The 21,712-nt window shown below is 34.3% G+C and overlaps 1 long non-coding RNA gene across 1 annotated transcript; it reads left to right on the top strand.

Moving 5' to 3' along the window:
* The first annotated feature begins 217 nt into the window (after positions 1-217).
* On the top strand, positions 218-1,975 carry LOC114293256 (uncharacterized). Its single transcript, XR_014365613.1, has 2 exons — positions 218-304; positions 1,786-1,975. It is a non-coding gene; the product is annotated as an uncharacterized LOC114293256 (long non-coding RNA).
* The last annotated feature ends 19,737 nt before the right edge of the window (positions 1,976-21,712 follow it).

Here is a 21,712-nt window from a genome sequence, read left to right as displayed (position 1 = left end):
AATTGAGCAAATAAATATCTTTAAATAAATATCTTTAAATAAATATCTACACATATCTTTAAATAAATAGTTTTATTATTTATTTTAATACTTATTTGAGCAATGGAAAAATATCTAGATTTTTATGTTTTTTCTTAGTCATTAAGCTAGCCCTATTTCATGGCTTATAAATTGAGAACTTTGTCTCAATTTTCACCACACATTTTCAACAGCCTAGGGAGAGGGTGAGAGGGTGAAAGTGTGATCAAAGGAAGTAGAGAGGAAGAAGAAGAAAAAAATAATAATAAGGGTGACTCTCAAAAAGGTAAGAACATACCCCTCCTTTGTCTTCTCCAATTCTTTCACCATCTCCTTCCATTGTCTAATATGCCTCTTGTGTTGCAAATTAATGGTAAATAGGGTTTTTGGTGTATGTTGAAGTGTGGATATGATCAATGGCCATTGTCTTACAAATTTGTGAAATTAGACACTGCTGCAACTTCCCTAATTTAAAATAAATATCAAATCTATTTAATTATCAAATCTGAATTTATGGTAGGATATTTGGTGTGTTTAGAGTTTGTGAAAATTTTATTAGCTCCAAATTGCTTGTTTTTAGGGCTTGGATAAATTGTTGAAAAATCTGGTCCTGAATCTCTGAAAAACAGTCAACTTTTAGCAATTTTATAAAATTCTAGAAAAATCACCTCATGTTGTTTCTTCTATCAAAATTTAGAACTATGAGTCCTCTTTCCAACAGATTTTATTTGAGTGAAAACCATCGGGTAGATTGAGAGAAAAGTTAGTTTCCCCAAAGGGTGACAAATCTGGACAGGTTTTCGAATATAGTTTGTAGATGAATTTGTAGAGGTGCTATGCAACTTCTGAAAATTGGAACTGAAACTAGACAGATTGAATATTGTTTCTGTGCAATTTCAGCACCTAATTTGACCTATAAGTGTTTTTACCAAAGCGTTCTTGTTAGCCCTGCAGAACCGAACAGTGCTGGAAATGGTGTTTTGTTGTGTTGTTTGTCTCTAAGTATTTTAAAGCATGCCTAATGTTATTTTCTTGCCTTACCATACCTATGTATGATTATCATGGGCTACATTTCATTTCTTATGTTTGTCTCATGCTCTTTTATATTACCGAATTACCGAATGTGACTAGCTTGCTTGGCAAAAGACCTAATAAATGGGAAATGGAAAGGGGTTGGTAGTGGGTGACGTTCACCCTTGTGCTTCAGAATGATTTATGTATTGAACATGTGAATGGAATTAAAACCAAATGAGTTAAGTCTTGCGCAAGCGGTCTAAACGAGCCCCTAGGTTGACACGGATGTATTCAGACTCTATGAGGTGGTTTCAGGGTGTAAGCGAGCCCTTTGGTATGATATGTGCAGGGTGTAAGCGAGCCCTAGGCACGATTTGGTATGGTATGTGCAGGGTGTAAGCGAGCCCCAGGTACGATTTGGGTGTAAGCGAGCCCACTTGTTTGGCCGTCCCTTTTGAGGTCCATCAATATCACTAACCGGTAAATAACCAGGAGGTGGGCATAGGTGGTAAGGTCTGCAAAGCAGCAAAAGGGGGAGTCTGAGTAATCCGGTGTTCAGCCTTGTGGTTGGGTAGAAGGATCTCTTTGGGGGATCCTAGATGTCTAGGCAAACTCCTAATTCATAGAATCCTTGTTGTAATTTTGCATGTTATGATACCCAATTTGTCCTATGTATGGTTGATTGGTTGATAGAAGATATGGGGATGTGTGTGTTTTTACTGGGCATTCCAAGCTCATGGCGTGTCATGCCAGGTGGTGAAGCAGTTATAATGATGAAAGTTATTGCAAAGGCAAATACGATGAAGTGTTGGAGCGGTGGTTCATTTGAAGACTTAGACTAGTTGTTTTTGTTTTCAATGTTTTGTAATCCTGCAATGGAAAATAAACGAATGATCCGTGATACTAACTCTGGTTATATATGTATATTAAGATGTTTTGGTTATCTATCCTATTTGTGTGGTAATATTGTACTTAATTAACGGCCTGGAAGTTGGGGCGTTACAGGTAGAGCTTAGCTTGGGCTACATTTCCATCCGAAAATCTTGGGTTTTGGAGCATTTCGAAATTCTTCATCTTCTCCATTTGGTCTCATCTTTTGAGGTAGGGATAGCTACTCATATTTATGGTCTTTGACATAAACTTTTAGTCATTTTGTTACAATGTTGAAGTTGGGTAATTTTGGGTGTTAGGGTTTCAATTGTATAAAGAGGGGTTTTGTTCTTCGGGCCAATACATGTGTATTTTGGGTCTCAAATGAGGTTATCGTTGTTTGTTGTTGATATTTGAGCCTTTTGGTCAATGTTGAGAAGGAGAGAGAAAAGCCCTAATTTATGTTATGAATTAATTTATATAATTAATTTGGGAATGTTATGGGAAGATGAAATTAAGTTGGAAATGATGAAATTAGCTTAATATGAGTTGGAATGGTGGAGTCGGATTTATTAATCGCTGACTTTTGAAATTGTTGATAAATTATCTGTTGATGCATTTATTATCTATTTAGAAATAATTGCTTTGGGCTATCGGTGGAAGATAGTCATGATTGTTGTAGACACTGTATGTTGATTAGGGAAAACTGAAACTAATCACATTGAATATGTCATTGAATATGACGATTGGAATAATACATCGAATATGTGCATTGATTGATTATTGTATATGATAAGTGTTTATATACATTGTATTGTGTGGGAGGGGATAGGGGATGTACTCTACGGTTTGGAAGGAGATAGGGGATGGACTCCTAAACCGGATATTGTTTGGGAGGAGATAGAGGATGGACTCCATTGATACAGCAAATATATGTATCTATTGTGAAGTATGGAAGTGTTTTTAATATGACATTGATACAACAAATATGTGTATCTACTGTGAAGTATGGAAGTCTTTTGATATGAGTTGTTATCTCATTTAAAAAGGAAGTGCTTTAATATAAGTCGTAGTCTCATTAAATTGTTGGCCAGGTTCTGAGCCATGTTATGAATTGAAAATTTGATAAGTAAAGGAAAGGGGAATGAAACATGGATATACTTGTCATGGAATTGGATTGTGTTGTACGTTAGTTTGTATGAGCTAAACATTTATCAAATGCTAACGTTTTAGTTATTGCTCATATTATGTTTAGCATATCTTTACTGGGCGTTGGCTCACCCTATATGGGACATCATTTTCAGGTGCAGGTGATATGCCGCCTCCAAGGATGTAGCTTGGGAGGTTGTAGAAGCCTAAGGCTTCCTTTTTGTGATTATTTTGTGTATTACATGTAAATCATGCCAAGGGCTTATTTTTTGTCTTGAGTCAGTACTCTCCTTTTTGTAACCAAGTGTTGGCTTGGAAAGTTGTAAGCCCGTAGGGCATTTACTTTTGATGTCAACATGTAATACTTTTGTAATGAATACTCTGATAAATAGAATTATGCTTTATTCTCTTAAGTTTATGGATGTCTTGAATGTATGATTTATGGGTTTATTTTGAGGGCGTTACAAAAAAGTTACCTTTTATGAGTAAAAGTAATTAGCGAGTAGTTCTCCTTACGATTTCATCTTTTCTATAATCCTCAAGATTTTATTTTGTGGGCCTTGTGAGATCTCATGACAATAATTCAAACCATTTATTTTGTAGGTCTCGACGAGAAAATATATATGTAAAAAATTAACGTAAGAGGAAATTGAAAGACACACTAATTAATTGTGTTTTCTTTTATGAAATTGACGGTAAATATGATTTTAAACTAAAACCGTTCATTTTTATAAAATAAAATACAATTAATTAATATGCTTATTGATGTTCGATTAAATTAGTTTTATATATATATATATATATATATATGTTCTTTTTTCGAGACCTACAGAATAAACAATTCAGATCATCGTTGTGATGTCCCATAAAACCTACAAAATGAGTCTTTGAGAGTTATGGCAGAGATGGTATAGCGATCCCGGGTTTACCCTTGTTGTACAGTGATCCGGACATGTGTCCGTGGATGTTGGTAGTTGGTTATTATCGTGTTTACATTCCTTTTTCTTCATATTTGAGTTATAGGATGTGTTGGGCAGGTTTGTTACAGGTTGGTTGTGTTCGGGAGCCTAGTGTTGCTGCCCATAATTTTGGACCTTCGCTCGAGCGAGGAGTTGGTCGCTCGAGCGAGAGTGGGGTTCGTGTCTGGTGGGTCGAGCCAGAGTGGCTCGCTCGAGCGAGCGGTTGCACCTGGTTCTGGACCTGAGAGCTGTCTTTCTTGGCTCGAGCGAGCTTCCTTCGCTCGAGCGGTCTGGGTTTTTAGTCGCTCGATCGAGAAATTCTTGGCTCGAGCGAGAGTGTTTTATATCAGCGGACAGTAGCGATTTTAAACATCACTTTTTCACTTCATTCTTCTTTCAAACCCTTGATCCGACACACTCTCTCTCTACACTTATATTCTCTCTAAGATTTGATCTCCCTAGAGTGTGAATCTAGCCTAGGGCCTTTGTTAAAAAGATAGAGGGTGTTGAGAGCTTTGATTTAATCTGAAAAAGTTTGGATTTGGAGCACGTTGATCTTCGAGTCTTCATCTCCTTTTTGGCTTAAACTTCAAGGTAGGGATATCCTACTCCTCTCTATGGATTTTGTCTTTAAATTTTGGTATTTTGAGATGTTGGGCTTGGTTTGGTAATTTTGTGAAAGTTTGGGACTTTTGTGTAATTTTACAAAAGTTGGGATTTTATTCATAATAAACCTGGATGCATGTTTGGCATAGAGAAATTGAATGAATGTTAAATCATTGATGAAAATGGGACCTAAGGGTTGAAATGGTAATTATGGATAATGACCTAATTACATTATTGATTAATTGGGATAATTAATGGCGAGAAATGAGGAAATGAAATGTTGATTGAATATCCATTTGTGCATTTATTTTCTGTTTAGAAATAACTGCTTTGGGCTATCGGTGGAGGATAGTCGTGATTGTTGTAGACAATGCATGATGATTAGGCAAACTGAAACTAATCAATGAAATGTGTCATGGAACTTGACAGTTGATAGAATGCATTAACTGTATGTATTGGGTGATTGTATATAGAACCATTGTGTTTGTATACGTTTTGTGTAGAGGAGGAGATAGGGGATGAACTCCGCGGTTTAGGGGAAGATAGGGGATGTACCTCTAAACCGGATAGTGATGGGAGAAGATAGGGGATGAACTCCGTAGATACAGCTCATATGCTTGTCTAAAGAAGTGAAGATAGAGCTTATATGCTTATCTTTGTGATGTGTGGATATAGCTTTTATGCTTATCTGTGGATATTGTTGTTATACATATCTGTTGTAGAATGTGGATATAGCTTATTTGCTTATCTGAGAATGTGGATATTGTTATTATACATATCTGTTGAGCATGTGGGTAGTGCTTATATGCCTCTCTGTTGAAAAAGGGGAAATGAAAAGTAATTGGGACTTGTAAGTCGTTTGACATAAATATATGATTTATGTGATTGTATCAGTGTTGGCCATCTATCAATTGCTAATCTTTTAGTCATTGTTCATGGTTGGTTTAGTATATTTCTACTGGGCTGTGGCTCACCCTATATGGGAATATCATTTTCAGGTACTGGTAGCATGCCACCTCCAAGGACATAGCTGGGAGGCTAGAGGCGGGCATACTTTTGTTGCTTAACTTTTGATGTATTACATGTAACTTCAAACCAATGGCTTAATGTGTAAACGAGTTAGTACTCTTTTGTTGTAACCAAGTGTTAACTTGGAAAGCTGTAAGCCCGTAGGGCATTTTGTTATGATGTTAACATGTAATACTTATGTAATGGAACTCTAAGGAATAAAGGAATGTGGTTAGTTTATATGTAAATGCATGTCTTATCAGATGGGTTTAATGTTATTATTTTGAGGGCGTTACAGATGGAACATAAAAACTATGAAATAGAGTTTTGAGATTTATGGAGGAGATAAAATAAGGGGAACTACTCTAAAAAATTGAGTTAGTTTTTAAGATAATGACAAAAAAAAAAAAAACTTTAACTTATCTAATCAAATAAACTAAAAGAAATGGAAAAGTAAAAAATAAGTCAACTTATAAGGAGGCAAGTTTTTTTATTTATTAAAAAATTAAATAATTAGACTAAAAATTAACTTATTTCTCAAATCAGGTTAAAGCATGATTACCATTTAACACATATCATTGCCTAAATTATATTATTTTTTTTCTCAAGCATTTGCTTTCAAATGAAAAACGTGATTATTAATAATATTTTTTGAAAAACATGAATACCAATCAGGTTTTACCTAGTTTGAGAAATAAATTAAATTTTGATCAATTATTTAAATTTTAAATTAAATAGAAAAACTAAATAGAATGTGTTTGGCCATCTCCAACGCTGCACCAAATCTATCACCAAATTGAAATTTGGTGAAAAAGTCCCTTTTTTTATACTTCAACGATTTCATCAAATCTGTGTCAAATTAAGAATATAACAAATGTTTCACTAAATTGAGGATGCTCTGTGCCTTTCATCAAATCACTATTTATAACCGTTGTATTTTCACCATCAGATGTCCCCGGAATGTCCTGCCGAATGACCACCACAAGGCAAAATTTTGTGAAAATTTTACACTGAACGATAAACCTCCCGAATGACCCCTCACGCGAACTTTTAAGGAAAAATGTGAGAAAAGAGTATTAAGAGTGAATTGTTTTGCTGATGCATTCAACTACAAATATAATTATCAAAATTTCCAATGAATACATTATTGTTGATCCCACCGGATTATACTTACGTCAATGGTGTTACTATACTGTTGGTAGACCAATCCATGGTGGTGTGCTAGTTCCAAAGGCATATCATTTTTCTTATCATCACAGAGTATTTTCATTGAAGATATTGCATGTGCAACTGTAAGTTTCTTGAACTCCCCTCCTTAAAACACACCTTTTTCATTTGCTCGCTGGTTGATCGGTCGGGCGTCCTCTGGATAATTTGTATTTTGATGACAGTTATAAATTCATTGTTAGAGTAACTGATCTCAGATAGAGTAATTCGTACATTTTTTTATTCAGATTTAATGAAATATTTGGTAAACCGTTGAAGAAATCCTTAAAGCCTAGTATCTAGTTGATAACATGTGAATAGGGATGAGCATGGTCCGGATTGGTTTGAATTTGAGTGAAACCAGAACTAATCCATTATCTACGGTTCCTGAAAAATTGGAACCAATCCAATCCCTTTAAATCGTAGAACCAATTCGAACCAATCCATTTAAACACGGATTGAATAAGTTTAGGACCACGGATTCACATAATTAAATAATAAAAAATATATATGACATTTTAATTTCATAAAAATATAAACATAGCATTATATTAGTTCTATAATAGCAACATATCTTTCCACAATAGCAATATACTGTTCTACAATTTAGACAACGATAAGAAAATTGGTTCCACAATAAATTTTTAGACAATTACAAATTAAAACTAAGGTCCCGTTTGTTTTGGGGTGTAATGGATGGGAGGAGATTAGGATGGAGGTGAAGTTATTTAGTGTTGTGTTTGTTTGTAGAGTTAGGGAAATGATTAGGATAGAGGAGGGGATATAGATGGAGGTTGGAAGGGGGATTGAGATGGAGGAGGTGGATGTGGTATTAGAAAAATAGTGAAGGGATTAGAAATTTTTTTATTTTTTATATATTGGGAAATTTTTTTTTAAATATTAATGTTTAATTTTTTATATTTTTTTATTTGTTTTATTATTTTATATGAAAATAATTTAACAATTTCTACACTAACAACTATCATAAAAACAAACACAATTTTACTTAATCCCCTCACTATCAATCCCCTCACTATTAATCTCTTCCATTCTACCTCTGAAAACAAACGGGGCATAAAAACCAACAAACAAAAGCAATAAAAAAAATACTATGCGGGTTTAGGTGTGGGTTTAGGTTTTATATGGAATGAGAGAAGATACTATTGTATAATATAAATATAGACTATTTGTACATAATTCAGATCGATTCTAATCCGGAACCGTAGAGTTCAATTCGGAACCAATCCGTGGATTACGGATTTTTAATTTTTCAATCCGGAACCGAACCACAGATTCAAAAAATCAATCCAACCCTACCGGATTGGACTGGACCAGATCGGATTACGAATTTTACAGATTCCTTACTCAGCCCTACATGTGAAGCAATTATTATGGTTTACAAAAGTTTTATTTTTTGTCTTTTCCATTAATACTAGCTTTTGCTCTTAATTTAGTTTGAATAATTTTTTTTTCCCCAGCAAATACCACTGTTAGCTAAACTTTGGAAATGCAGGTAGCATGAGGACTTTGCACCACCCTAAAGAATTAGGAGTAATCATTCAATAGTTCGGGAGAATCGGTTTATATTATTTAAAAAATATAAATAAATTGAGATAATTATAAAAAAAAAATTCTAAAATTTTAGTTTTATAATAAAAAAATTAAAATTAAAATTTTATCAGTTTAAATTTAAATTTTTTAATTTAAATTATTTATCTATTTTGATTAAGTAAAATTGACGAAAAAAATAGTATTTTAGTTATTAAACTCAATATAAGCATACATAAAATGTCTAAATATCATTTTCATTAAATTTTATAACTAAAATATCCAGTATTCTATCGATTTTATTTAATGAAAATAGACAAATAGTTTAAATTGAAAACAAATCAAAAGTTTAGGGTTTAAATTGATAAAATTAAAAATTCACAATTTATTTTGTTACAAGGTTTAAACCTAGTTTTTATTTTTTATTTTTTATAATTCCCTCAAAAAAAAAAATTTGGGTGAAACATAATAACCCACTTTTATTAAGTAGCTAAGAAATAAAGAATAACTCAATTAATGTGTGCCATAATTTTTTATTGATCAAGAGTACCAAATCAACAATTGACGCTATTCGGTGTAACTTATTAGAGTTGCTTATAAAAACATTAGAGAATTTTTTTTAAGAAAACTCCAAAGTTTGACCCTTGCAACAAAATAAGTCTTGATTTTTTTATTTTGTCAACTTAAATCCTAATTTTTTTTTTCATTTGATTTGTTAAGTTTAATGACTAAAATATATTTTTTTTCAACAATTTTACTTAATGGAAATAGGCAGATGGTTTTAGATTGAAAATAAATAAAAAAAATTAGGATTTAAATTGATAAAATTAAAAATTGAGGGTTTATTTTGTTACAAGAGTTAAACCATGGATTTTTTTTGTTGTTGTAATTTCTCAAAAAAAATTATTTTAAAAGTCTGTGTCAGACTATTTGATACAATTTATGCTTATTAAGTAAAATAATTTCAATAAATTTTAATAAAAAATTGATTATTTAAAAATTAGGGGAAAAAAAGTATTTTTTACTTCTGAATATCAATTTTTAATTTCTAAGAACTTACATTAAACAAGTCCAATAACATCTTAAAGTATCTACTTATTTACCAATGATTATCAGGCCATTAATAAAAAATTTTAAGTCAATCCGATAATTGAAATATACACTAAAAGATTCTTAAAATTAAATAAGTCATAAAAGAAGTTTCACTAAACAAGACCAATATAACATATGTGACCCTGATGTGTCAACTATGAGTTGTTGATGATCATGTGACACAAGTCAAATTCTCTCACTTCTGATCCTACACACATGCTTTTGTTGTACACATTTTAAATTTTTTGTCAAATTGTGTGGTGTACATTTATCAAATAAAATTCATGCAAGTGAAAACATTAGTTGCAAGGTTGTTGGAAAGTACAACCAGTTTTATGTTTTAGGGTTGTATCAATAAAATTCATGCTTTTGTTGTACACATTTTAATAGTTGCAAGGTTGCTGGAAAGTACAACCAATTTTGTTGATACAACCCTAAAACATAAAATGCAAAGGGAATATTAACACTGAAAATACTTTCGCTATTTTCTAATGTTTGATGCAATAAAATAAATAAATTCACAATCAACCCAACATGAGCTACTTTAGAACAAAAATATTTTTTATTTAATAAAGATGGAAACATTTTCCAAACCTTACGAATAGACTAAAATCTTACCAATACGAAAGTAACAAATTTTCCAACTTTTTTTGTGATTTAAACCATGCCCTCTTATTTTTGGATTAGGGCATCCTGCTATGGTGTCCTAGTAGAGACTTTTTTCAAATTCTTTTTGATAGTGTAAAAATATATTATTTATGTAAAAGATGAAATTAATCGCAGCTCTATAACCCTATAATCATATTCTAATTATTTTAAAAAAAAATTATCAAGATCATGTTAATCATTTATTTTTTAAAAACAAATGTGTTCTTATTACAAAACTATAAATGTTCAATCATTTTGATATTTTGTATAAATTATCTACTCAACGAATCTTACAAGATGAACTATTCAGATTATCAAAAAAAAAACTCAACACCACAGCAGGATCCCGTGTTCCCTCATTTCTTGATCTACTTTGTCCCTCCTCAATGCATATTTATAAAAAAAAAATAATTCAAAAAATCTAATTATTATAACCTTTTTTATTTTATCACTTAAGTCTCTGAAAATGTAGACAAATATACTTTTTAAAATAGATCAGCCATTCTTTTCATAAACAAATATAATAAAATAAAAAATTACAATTATTAAATTAATTTAATTTTTTTCATAGATGATATACAATGCGAGTCCTACAAAATGAAGTGTTTCGATCGCCGAAACGGACATGTGGTGATCCCCATGAGTCCTTAGCCTTTCTAGAATGCTTCCTTTTTGTTTATTTGCATTGGTAACCATTAGATTTTGGAGTTGAGAGTTCAAACACAAATATGCATAGTAAATTAAATAGATCCATACATCTTCCTTCATATATGTCCGCAAGCACTAAAGAGGTTTTGAGAATTCACGAAGGAATGAAGAAAAATGGAAGTTTCACACATGCTACATACAAAATCCAAATATGTGAAGTAGTTTAAAAGACAGTAACCATCCTTTTACCCCTATGGACTGGCAAAGAGAAGAGTGAAAGTTCAGAACACATCTACTGGGGCATTGTCTTCTGGCTGGCCTAACCGAAGCATCACTATTCATCAAAGCACCATGTAAATGATCATAGGATTCAGAAATGACATCTGCAAGTAATCCACATAAATTGACAGTTAATTAATAGTACTATAATATTAACCATGACAAAAATATATATATTTGATCCTGTTATCATGCAGGCACAGACCAAACCAAGGAGAGAAATGGCCACGAGGCGCATTCGAAGAAACAGCAAGTTTATAAGCACTAGAAAATAGTTGAGAAATAAAGTAGGAGAGCAGTTCTCAAAAAGACTTTGAAGTAATTAATTTTGTTGGAAATAATCCAAAGCATTTGCTGTTGATTTTTCTTGCAGAGTTACAGACACCATATGACACTACAAGAAAAAATACATTTGGTAACTAAATTTTTAGTCACCAAAAGTCGGTTTTTAAGTTTCCCAGACTAAATTTTTTAGTCGCCGGTTTGGTCACTAGAAAACAGTCAGGAAAGGTATTGGCGACTGAAAAACTTTTAGTCGCCAAAAAGCAAGTCTTTAGCGACTAAAACCTTGGTCGCTAATAGTCAATTATATTTTTTAAATTATACATTTGGCGACTAAATTTTTAGTGCCAATAGTTAATTATATATTTTTAAATTATACATTTACCGACTAATGTTTTAGTCGCCAATACTTAAGGAATCGACGACCAACCCTGCTCTTGTGGAGATTCAAACCATCAACCTCCCACACCATAAACCTTATACAACACACTCTTTCCACTACGCCTCCATAACATCATATGATTATATATGCAACATATATTATTTATATAGTACTTAAACCCGTATTAATATAAAAGTATATATAAAAACATAATTATTTTTTATTGAACATAATTTATGTAAAAATAAATTATTTAGTAGAAAAAAAGGACACCACTTTTGGCGACTAAACACAATTTTAGTTGCCAATTCTATATTTTTGGCTACTAATTATTTTTTAGTCGTTAAAAAAAAATTTCCGCTCTAAAATTACCACTTTTTTAGTCGCCAAAAAGCGTCACTTTCAGCTACTAAACATGTTTTTAGTCGCCGAATGCTTCACTTTTGGCTACTAATTTTTTTTTAGTTGCCAAAGGGCCTTACTTTTGGCTACTAAAATTTTTTTAGTCGGTAAAAGCCTCGCTTTTGGCGACCAAACAGATTTTTAGTCGCCGAATGCCTCACTTTTGGCTACTAAATTTTTTTTAGTTGCCAAAAGGCTTTTCTTTTGGCTACTAAAATTTTTTAGTCGCTAAAAGCCATATATCGATGACCAAACAGATTTTTAATCGCCAAAACCTATACTTTTGGCTACTAATGCATTTTTAGTCGCCAAATGCTATACTTTCCGCGACGAAATGTGATTTTTTAGTCGCCAATAGTGCTTTTTCTTGTAGTGTGAGCTGATTTTTCTTGCTGTTGATTTTTCTTAAAATTTATTTTACGTTTTTTATACATTGATTTTTAGTAAAAATAATTAAGATAATATTGAATATATATATATATATATACTTATTACATTATCAACAATTGTGTTGATGACTTATTGGTTTGAGTGTTTGTTTTTTATGCGTTTGTTCCATGTTCAAGATTTCTTCACAACATATTTTTGAAAGAAACTTCAATTCTTCAATCCCGGCCGGTTCGTATGTCAACCTGTGACCGGTTCGCTGGTTATTCCAGTTGAACCGGTGGTTCTTCTGGTTTTGCGCATAGTTCATGTAACAACCTTAAAATGCGTATAAGAAGCTATCTTTATTTACATATGGATTAATATGCTTTAATTTAATTATATCTGTTCTAATTGAAGAATTATCTGTTGAGTTACGACTTTAAAACCCGAATTGGTGACCTTTATAGGTTCGGAAATCAAATTTAGTACTTGGATATGTTAGTGGGAATTTTTAGAGCTACTTGGGAAAATTAATTGGAAATTTAATTCGTCTGATTCGTTAATGCACATTTGGGTGGTTAACTTTTTACTGCAAATTGAAGGCCTTAGAGGTTTCAAAAACCAAAACAAAGGACATATTTATGATCAACATAATTTTTAGAGTCATCTGAGAAGTTTAATTGAAATTTGATTTTGTGCGATTCGTAATGGTGCGTTTGGCTACCCCTATTTGTGATAAGCTTATGTGTGTGATATATACATATAAATATATATAAACATATGAGTTGTCGAACTCATCACTTTGGGTAAAAAATATCTAAGGGAGAGAGAAAGAGAACCGTGAGAGAGAGGGAGAGAAAGAGAGGCAAAATTCCTCTAAGAGAAAACTCAACATCTATGGGGATTTGAAGATGATTGAAGAGAATTAAAGAGAGAGGAAGAAGATCAACCATAAAGCTTGGAAAATTGAAGAGATCAAGGGGAAAAGGAAAGACTTAAGATAAGGTATGTGGCTTTAGTCATCATCTTTGTAGATAACTCCTCTACCACAAAGAATCAAGGATTAAATGGAGGATTTATTATGTAAATGAATTAGAGTCTTGGGTTATGAATGAAATGAACTCTCTTCATAAAATTGAACCTTGATTCCTTAGAATTGCTTGATTGAAGAGTTAAATTCATTATATTTGCTTATCTTGAGCTTGATTATGAGAAGTTGAGCTCAATCTTGAGGTTTTGCATGGTTAATTATATATAAATAGAGATTTATGTAAATATGGAAGAAGAAGTCTTGGAAAATAACTAAATTAAGAGATTGATCTTCCTTACTTGGATCTTCATTGTATTTTAATGCTTTGATTTAGAAAACAATTATGATTTCATGTTTTCCATTAGTTTTATATGTTTTTGGGTGATTTGAGTTGGAAACCAAGCTTAGAAATGGAAGAAACAAGAGTTAGAGCAAACAACATTTTCGGACAGGAAAACTGACCCAGAGCCGCACGTGCGGCGGGTCTTCCCGCACATGCGGCAATCCATTTCCAGATTTTGCTAAAAAATCAGGTGGTCCCGCACGTGCGGCCCTGTTTCCCGCACGTGCGGGGACAACTTTGTTCAGCCAACTTCTAATAAGCATATCTTCCACATCCGGACTCTGTTTTAAGTGATTCTTGAGCCTAAATTCAAGCCCCGGAAGCCTAGTTTCCAATGGTGGTGACCTCACTCTCAAATTATTTGTATACAAATAGATATGCCCAAAATAGTGAAAGCTGTTCACTTTCTGTCTACCGGTTTTGTACCGTTTCTTCGTCTAAGCCATTTCCCTATCGATTCCTCATATTTTCTGAGACATGGATTATGACCTATTAAGGACTAATGAGTTTATAACCGATATGACTAATTGATTAAAAAGCAAAGGAAGAGATTGATTATATCCTCATATTATGTTGTGTGCATTGTGTTGTAGGTCGAGACGAGGACATCTGTGCATGATTTGATATGCATATTTACATTCTCTAAGACTATGCTCGTTTAACTAACCTACTCACATTGCTATTATTCACTGAGCCTTGCTCACTCCGTTTTATGTATATTTATGTAGGTGAACCATCGGGAACCGACACTAGAATTGTATGAGATCCATCTGTCTGCTAAGCCGCCTGGGGTATGCCTCCGTGTTGAGGCCTTAATTTTGATTACTGGGAGTTATGTAATTTATGAGTCTTATGTAAGTGTATGTGAGATCTACATAAATTCTGTTATTGTATATGTAAATATGAAAGTGTACTTAAACGCTTAAATTTATTTATTTCATCATGTATGGACAAGCTCAATGGACGTTATCTTTATATTGATATTTACTTTCACTTAAGGCCTCGTATTTGAATAAGTATTCGTAAAATTTTGTTTTGAGGCCTATGTACAGGCCGGTTATGGACCAAACTTTTAGGGGCGGGTTTGGGTCCTGACAGTTTAGGTTTAAAGGGTCGTCTAGACCAAAACTAGGTGCAGTCACCAGTTCTACCGGTCCGACCAGCTGGTCCGGTCCGGGTTTGAAAACATTGGAGACAGAGAGATAGAGAAAGAGAAGAATGTGTAAATGTTGAAAGTGAAGGTGGCTAATAAATTTAACACGTAAAAGCTTTGTTGTGTCAACTGTTCCACTTAGGGTTGCTTTGACCTAAACTTAAGGGTTAAAAATGCAGAAAATAATTATAAGAATTATTAGCCTACAATTTGTTTGAACATCTCCATTGAACTTGCTCCTCCTCATGGGCAGAAAACATCTATTCCAAGAAACATTAAAAGAGTCAACCTCACAATAACCTTCTCATCAAAATATACTCATCCTGCAAGTAAGTGCCTTTTCTCAAATTTGGAAGGGATATGGGGGCTAGATTTTGGAATAATAGTATCTACTTGGACAAAATGTATCTTATATCTCACAACAAAAAGGTTAAAGAGAACATATGATAATTGTGAGAATCAACCAGCAAATACTAATATTTTCCCACAAAATGCAGCTAGAAATGACAGTATAAAAGTTTGATGGATAATCTAAACAAAAAAGGGAGCACTGCAAAAGTGGAATGACATACATACCCCACCAAGCCACGGCCCTGCCACGCTCTAGGTGTGACTGTTAAGTGGATAGGTGCACCTTGCCTCAAAACCACTACAGGTATTTCACGCTCTAGATGTACCAACATTAGCAGATAAGTCTTGATTATTTGACCCTTCAACGTTACCTTACAAATATAAGAAGAAAAACAGTCAATTAGTTGCATATAAAATTCAAATTTTAACTACATATCCAAAAAAAAAATCCTTTCTAAAACCTGTAACAATCAAGTATTTCAAAACTTGACTCAAGAACATTAATACCATGGCTTAGAGCCCTTCAAAACACACTCAAAAAAGGGGTCCCTTCTTATTATAATTTAGTGTAATATATTAGGTATATTTTAAGTTAAAAAAAAATTAAAGAAGGTCCAAACTAACTTAAAATAGATTGACTCATTGAAAAATTAAAGGACCCATTCAAAATTAAAAAGGCCCACTCTCTCTCTCTCTCTCTCTCTCTCTCTCTCTCTCTCTCTATCTAATTCCTAACCCTAACTCTATTGACACGAATCTTTTACTCTTTACCTTTAAAAAAAATTTTGGTTGAATAAAAAAAAATGTGAAAAGTCTCAAATGATCTAGTGATATTTATTAGTTCATTATTGGCTTTGGATCCCGAAAATCTCAGGGTCGGGCCTGCATATATGGTATGCACGTCATAACTTTTTTTTTAAAAATTCGTAACATAAACCACAAAATGTCATAATTCTATCACCAAAAAAGTTATAATTTACAAAGTGTTATGACTTTACCATTCACAACTATAGAGTGGACATCATATATTTATTATTTATAATTTTACCACAAAATATCATAACACACGCTACAAGCATTCATAAGTTTCATCACAAATATTATAGCGATCCCGGTTTTGCCTCGATCTTCATTGTGTTCCGGACTCGGGTTCTGTGATTGAATATCGTATCTATGTCTTATTTTCTTCCATTGACCCTTTGTATTTGAGTTTTGGAACTTGTTGGGCGAGTTTGGAACAGGTTGGTTGTTAGTTGGTATAGATTGTTGTTGCCCAGATTTTGGCCTCTTCGCTCGAGCGAGTTTTTTTGCGCTCGAGCAAGAGTAGAGGGTCCTCAGGTTTTTTTCCCAGACGCAGCTTTTATGGGAACGCGGAGTTCTTCGCTCAAGCGAGGCTTTTTGCGCTCAAGTGAGTCTTGTGAAATTGCTTCTTCGCTCGAGTGGGACTTCTTGCGCTCAAACGAGTTTGTGCGTCTGTCGCAGACCTGAAGCTTTGCATTCTGTGCGAGAGCAACACTTCTTGCGCTCGAGCGAGGTCACTTGTGTGTCCGGTCGCTCAAGCGAAGGTCGCGTATATCAGTTCGCAGCAGCGATATTTTGTATCACTTTTGGCCCCTTTTCTCACACAAAACCCTAGCTCAACTTCTTCTCTCTCTAAAATACTCTCTCTCTATATAAATACACCTTGATTTGGGGATCTCTCAACCCTTGTCCCTTTATTAAAAAGATTGAGCATCTTGTGAGCTTCCATTTGATCCAAGAAAGTTTGAGTTTTGGGCATCTTCAAGTTTCTCCTTCTCTCCTTTGAGCTTCAACACTTGAGGTAGGGATATTCTACACCTTGTTATGATGTTTAACCTAGGTATTTGTCATTTTGAATATATGAAGGAATTTGGGAGCATTTGAAAGAAACTAAGGTTTGAGTTTGAATTTTGAATGACGAGTTTTCTACTTTGGGCTCCATATATGTATGTGAGGTCTTGAACATGATGATTCTTGGGTATAATTGGTAAGATTGGGTCTTGGGTATGATATTGGGAAAAAGAGGAAAGTTTTTCCCTAATTTGTGTTAAAGAACTATTTTGAATAAATAATGAAATTGATGTGGGAAATATGAAATTTGAAGGATGTATAATTGAATGGTGTAGTTAGATTTGTTGAATCACTCACCTATGGAAATTTGATAAATTATCTGTTTGATGGATTGTATATCTGTTTAGAAATATATGTTTTGGGCTATCGGTAGAGGATGGCTGTGATTGTTGTAGAAACTGCATGAGGATTAGGTAAATTGAAACTAATCATTTGAATTATGTCATTGAATATGATGGTTTGATTAAACTATTGAATATGTGATTTGGATAGTCATTGCATATGATATGTCTTTAAATACATTGTATATGTATCTTTGTTTGGGAGGAGATAGGGGATGTACTCCATTGTTTTGGGAGGAGATTGGGGATGGACTCCATTTAAAATTAAGTTAGTCGGAATGTCTAGGGTGAAAGTCCCGAAATCTTGTGTATATGGGTGTCGATTCCCTCAGATGAGAATTTCGTAAAATGGCAAAGATAGAAGTGTTGGAGTGATGAATATATTAGTTGGTGAATCATTAAGTTGTAGTCTCAATTTGGGTTGATTTGATAATAATGATTTATATTCATAAATTTAATAGAAACATATTGAAATGTTAATGTCAATATCGGGTGTTCATGGATGGTATGTAAATTGGTCGCAAATGTTAAGCATTTAACTGATGCATATATCTTAGTTAAACTTCATATATTGGCCTTGTTTGGTGTAGCTGTTAAAACAGCTTATAGATTATGGCTTAACAGATTATAGATTATGACTTTAATCAGAAGTTGTTAATCTGTTTGGTGTAGCTGTTGGATTATAGATTTAAGTTGCTGAGTAGTGTTTGTTAAATAAGCTATGAAATAGCTTTTTCAATTAATTTTTATTTTTTGTTTGTCTACATTTCTCATAAAAAAAAAATAATAATAATCTATAGTCCATTTGAGTCTTTTTCTATTTTTAAAAAATAAAAAATAAAAAAATTTAAGAGTATAACCATAAATTAACATGTCCACAGCAGAAGCTGATAATCAGAAGCAAGGGGTGAGCAGCTTTTCAGAATCAGCTTTTTTGAGTTAAAATAAGCTGTTAGAATCAGAAGCTGTTTGAAATAAGTTTAACCAAACAGTCCAAAATAACTTTTTCAAAGCTAAAAGCCATAAGTTGGCTCTGAAAAGTTGAAACAAACACCCCCATTGTGTTAGTATATCTCTGCTGGGCTTTGACTCATCCTACTAGGGAAACCATTTTCAGGTACAGGTGACATGCCCACCTTCAAGGACGTAGCTTGGGAGGATTAGGAGCTGAAGACTCCTTTTTGTTATTTTACTTTGTGCTAAATGTTTACTTCAAGTCGAGGGCTTTATATGTATAGAGTTTAGAAATCTTTTTGTTGTAACCAAGTTTTCTCTTAGAAAGATGTAAGCCCGTAGGGCATTTATTTTGTTGTTACCAAATTAGAGTTATATGCTATAGTTTCAAAATGAACATTCATGAAAGTGTAATGCATGTAATATTTTTTTTTGTAATGTAGACTCTGATGAATGAAAATATAACATTTCTATTATGTTTGTAGATCTTACGTATGGTTGATTTATATCGTATTTTGAGGGCGTTACAACTTGGTATCAAAGCGTACCGGGTTTGAATAATTTGGGTACGTGGGAAGTGGTTAGTACCACAATGGGTTTGTCTCGCTTGTTAGAGACTTAGGTGTGATGTTACGTGCTTAATGATAACATGTTTATGTGATTATGTTAGTATGGGATTTAATTTCTAAGATGTTGATCGGGTCCATGGGTTTCTGGGAGTCCTGTTGGAAAGGCACTTGGCGTCCTTCCATCGAAAACGGAGGTTTGAAGGTGACGTTGGCGTCCTTCCAGCTGAAGGGAGATGCGGGTCAGTGGTGGAAGTATGCGCGGGGGCATATTGGAAGAACTTGGGAAACTTTTGTTGATGCCTTTCAGGATAAGTACTTACCGGCTACAGTGAGGGAGAAGTTGAGGGATCAATTTTCTCAGCATAAACAGTTGAACATGCCTGTAGTTGAGTTTGAAGCCACGTTCACTAGTTTGTCGAGATTTGCACCAGAGTTAGTGGTAACAGAGAAGCGTCGTTGTTTGGAGTTCGAGAAGAAATTGCAGGTCAGGCTCATGTTTCGAGTGGCCGGATCTATGATTAGGGAGTGTGGGCGCCTTGTGGAGGCTACAGTCCATCTTGAGACTATCATGCATATAGATGAAGAGAGGATGAGGGACTCTAAGAGGAGTCAGGATGGCCAGGGGGATAATAAGAGGCAGAGGGATTCTAATCCCCAACAGTCCCAGGAAGCGAATTCGAGGTCTACTTTTCCAGTGCCAAGTTCGGGTTCTAGAAGAGGTGGTCAGGGAGACATCACTTGTTTCAAGTGTGGCCAGTTGGGCCACAAGTCTCTAGTTTTCCCACAGGAGGGAGGAGGGCAGCGAGCAACATCATTATCGGTCTGTTCTTAGGGCCAGAGTTAGGGTAGAGGCCAGCCACTCACTTGTTATCGGTGTGGGCAGGCAGGGCACCTGAAGAGGTTTTGCCTACAGTTGGATGGCATACCTAGTGCGTCTGGTTCGAGGCATACATAGAGTCACCAGCCAGCTCAGTCAATGCAGGCCTCGAGGGCCAATCAGGTAGCCTCTTCGACTCAGTCTGTGCAACAGTCTTATGCTCTGAAAGGTGAGCAAGTTGATCAGAGGCCTACGGGACGTGTGTATGCTGTTACAGCGCCAGATCTTGTACTGACTCCATCAGCAGTGAGAGGTACCTTTTTGTTTTACAATTCGGTTACTAATGTGTTGATTGATATGGATACATCCCATTCCTTTTTTTCTTCTGCATTTGCATCAGTTTTGGGGTTGGAGTTGGCACAGTTAGCATATCCTATATGTGTTGTGTCACCTATTGGGGGTGAGATGGTTTTGAAATAGGGGTGTCGGGGTTGTGATATAGAGGTTGCCGATCACCGGCTCCCTTTTTTCTTTTGTATTGATGGACATGTCTGGTTTTGATGTTATTTTGGGTATAGACTGGTTATCATCATACCAGACTGTTATAGATTGCTACCGTCAGAGGTTTACTGTATGTACCTTGAGTGGTGATTGTTTTCATTTCTTGGGGGATCGGGTTGGTAGAGTTTTACCATCGGTGTATGATCCACAAGAGCGGAGTGAATTTAGTTGTCTCCTTGCTAGCTTTTGAGTAGTGAGTGTGATGAAATTCGAGTTGAGTTGCCAAGAGTGGTTTGTGAATACTCAGATGTTTTTCCCGAGGATCTTGTTAATTTACCACCTCACCGAGAGATCGAGTTCTCTATTGATTTAGTGTCTGGCACAGCACCGATTTCTATGGCACCGTATCGTTTTGCACCAACTGAGTTGAGTGAGCTGGCTGAAGGTTCAGCTCCAGGAATTATTAGATAAGGGTTTCATTCGCCCTAGTACTTCGCCTTGGGGAGCACCTGCCCTCTTTGCTAAAAAGAAAGATGCAGCCTTACGACTTTGTCTTGATTATCGAAAGTTGAACCGGGTTACGGTTAAGAACAAGCTGGAGCTAAACCTCAAAATATAACCATTCTAGAACACTCACAGTTTGAAATTATACATGCCCCTCAAAATATAACCGTGCCCCTCAAAATATAACATGCCCTTTAATTAATAATACTATAATATTAATCATGCCCCTCAAAATATAACCATAATATAAGCCATAAGCATATATAACGAAGGCAACATACATTAGAGTAAATAGTTCTCTTATTATACAAGTTACTATTACAAAAGAGTTTAACATAAATAAATGCCCTTCGGGCTTACACCTTTCCAAGTCTTAACTTGGTTGCAACAAAAATAAGACTAGCCCATATAATTAAAGCCCTAGGCTAAACAAAATGTGAAACAAAATAAGAAGTCCTCGTGCTTCCTAAATAACCTTCCAATGCTATTGCCTTGATGGAGGCATACCATCATTACCTGAAAATGTTTTTCCTAATATAAGGTGAGCCACAGCCTAGTAAAGACAATCTAGCACAATGTATGAGATTTAACAAAAGTATAGGAGTAGTGAGCGTAAACAAAGTTAAGGCTAAAACATTCATCATTTCTTGTATTTACAACACATCATGACCACAACTCACTTTATTTTTCCCTATTGTTCATCTTGCTATATGAGCCAATTTTATGTATCCTCTTCAATAACTCAAGTGAGACTACAACTCAATAACTCAACAAATCCAAGTCAACACATCAACACA

This window comes from Camellia sinensis, chromosome 4 (genome assembly GCF_055761805.1).
Source record: "Camellia sinensis isolate YWXY chromosome 4, ASM5576180v1, whole genome shotgun sequence".
Taxonomy (NCBI): domain Eukaryota; kingdom Viridiplantae; phylum Streptophyta; class Magnoliopsida; order Ericales; family Theaceae; genus Camellia; species Camellia sinensis.
Note: the sequence above shows the minus strand (reverse complement) of the source record. Positions and strands in the feature narration are given on the sequence as shown.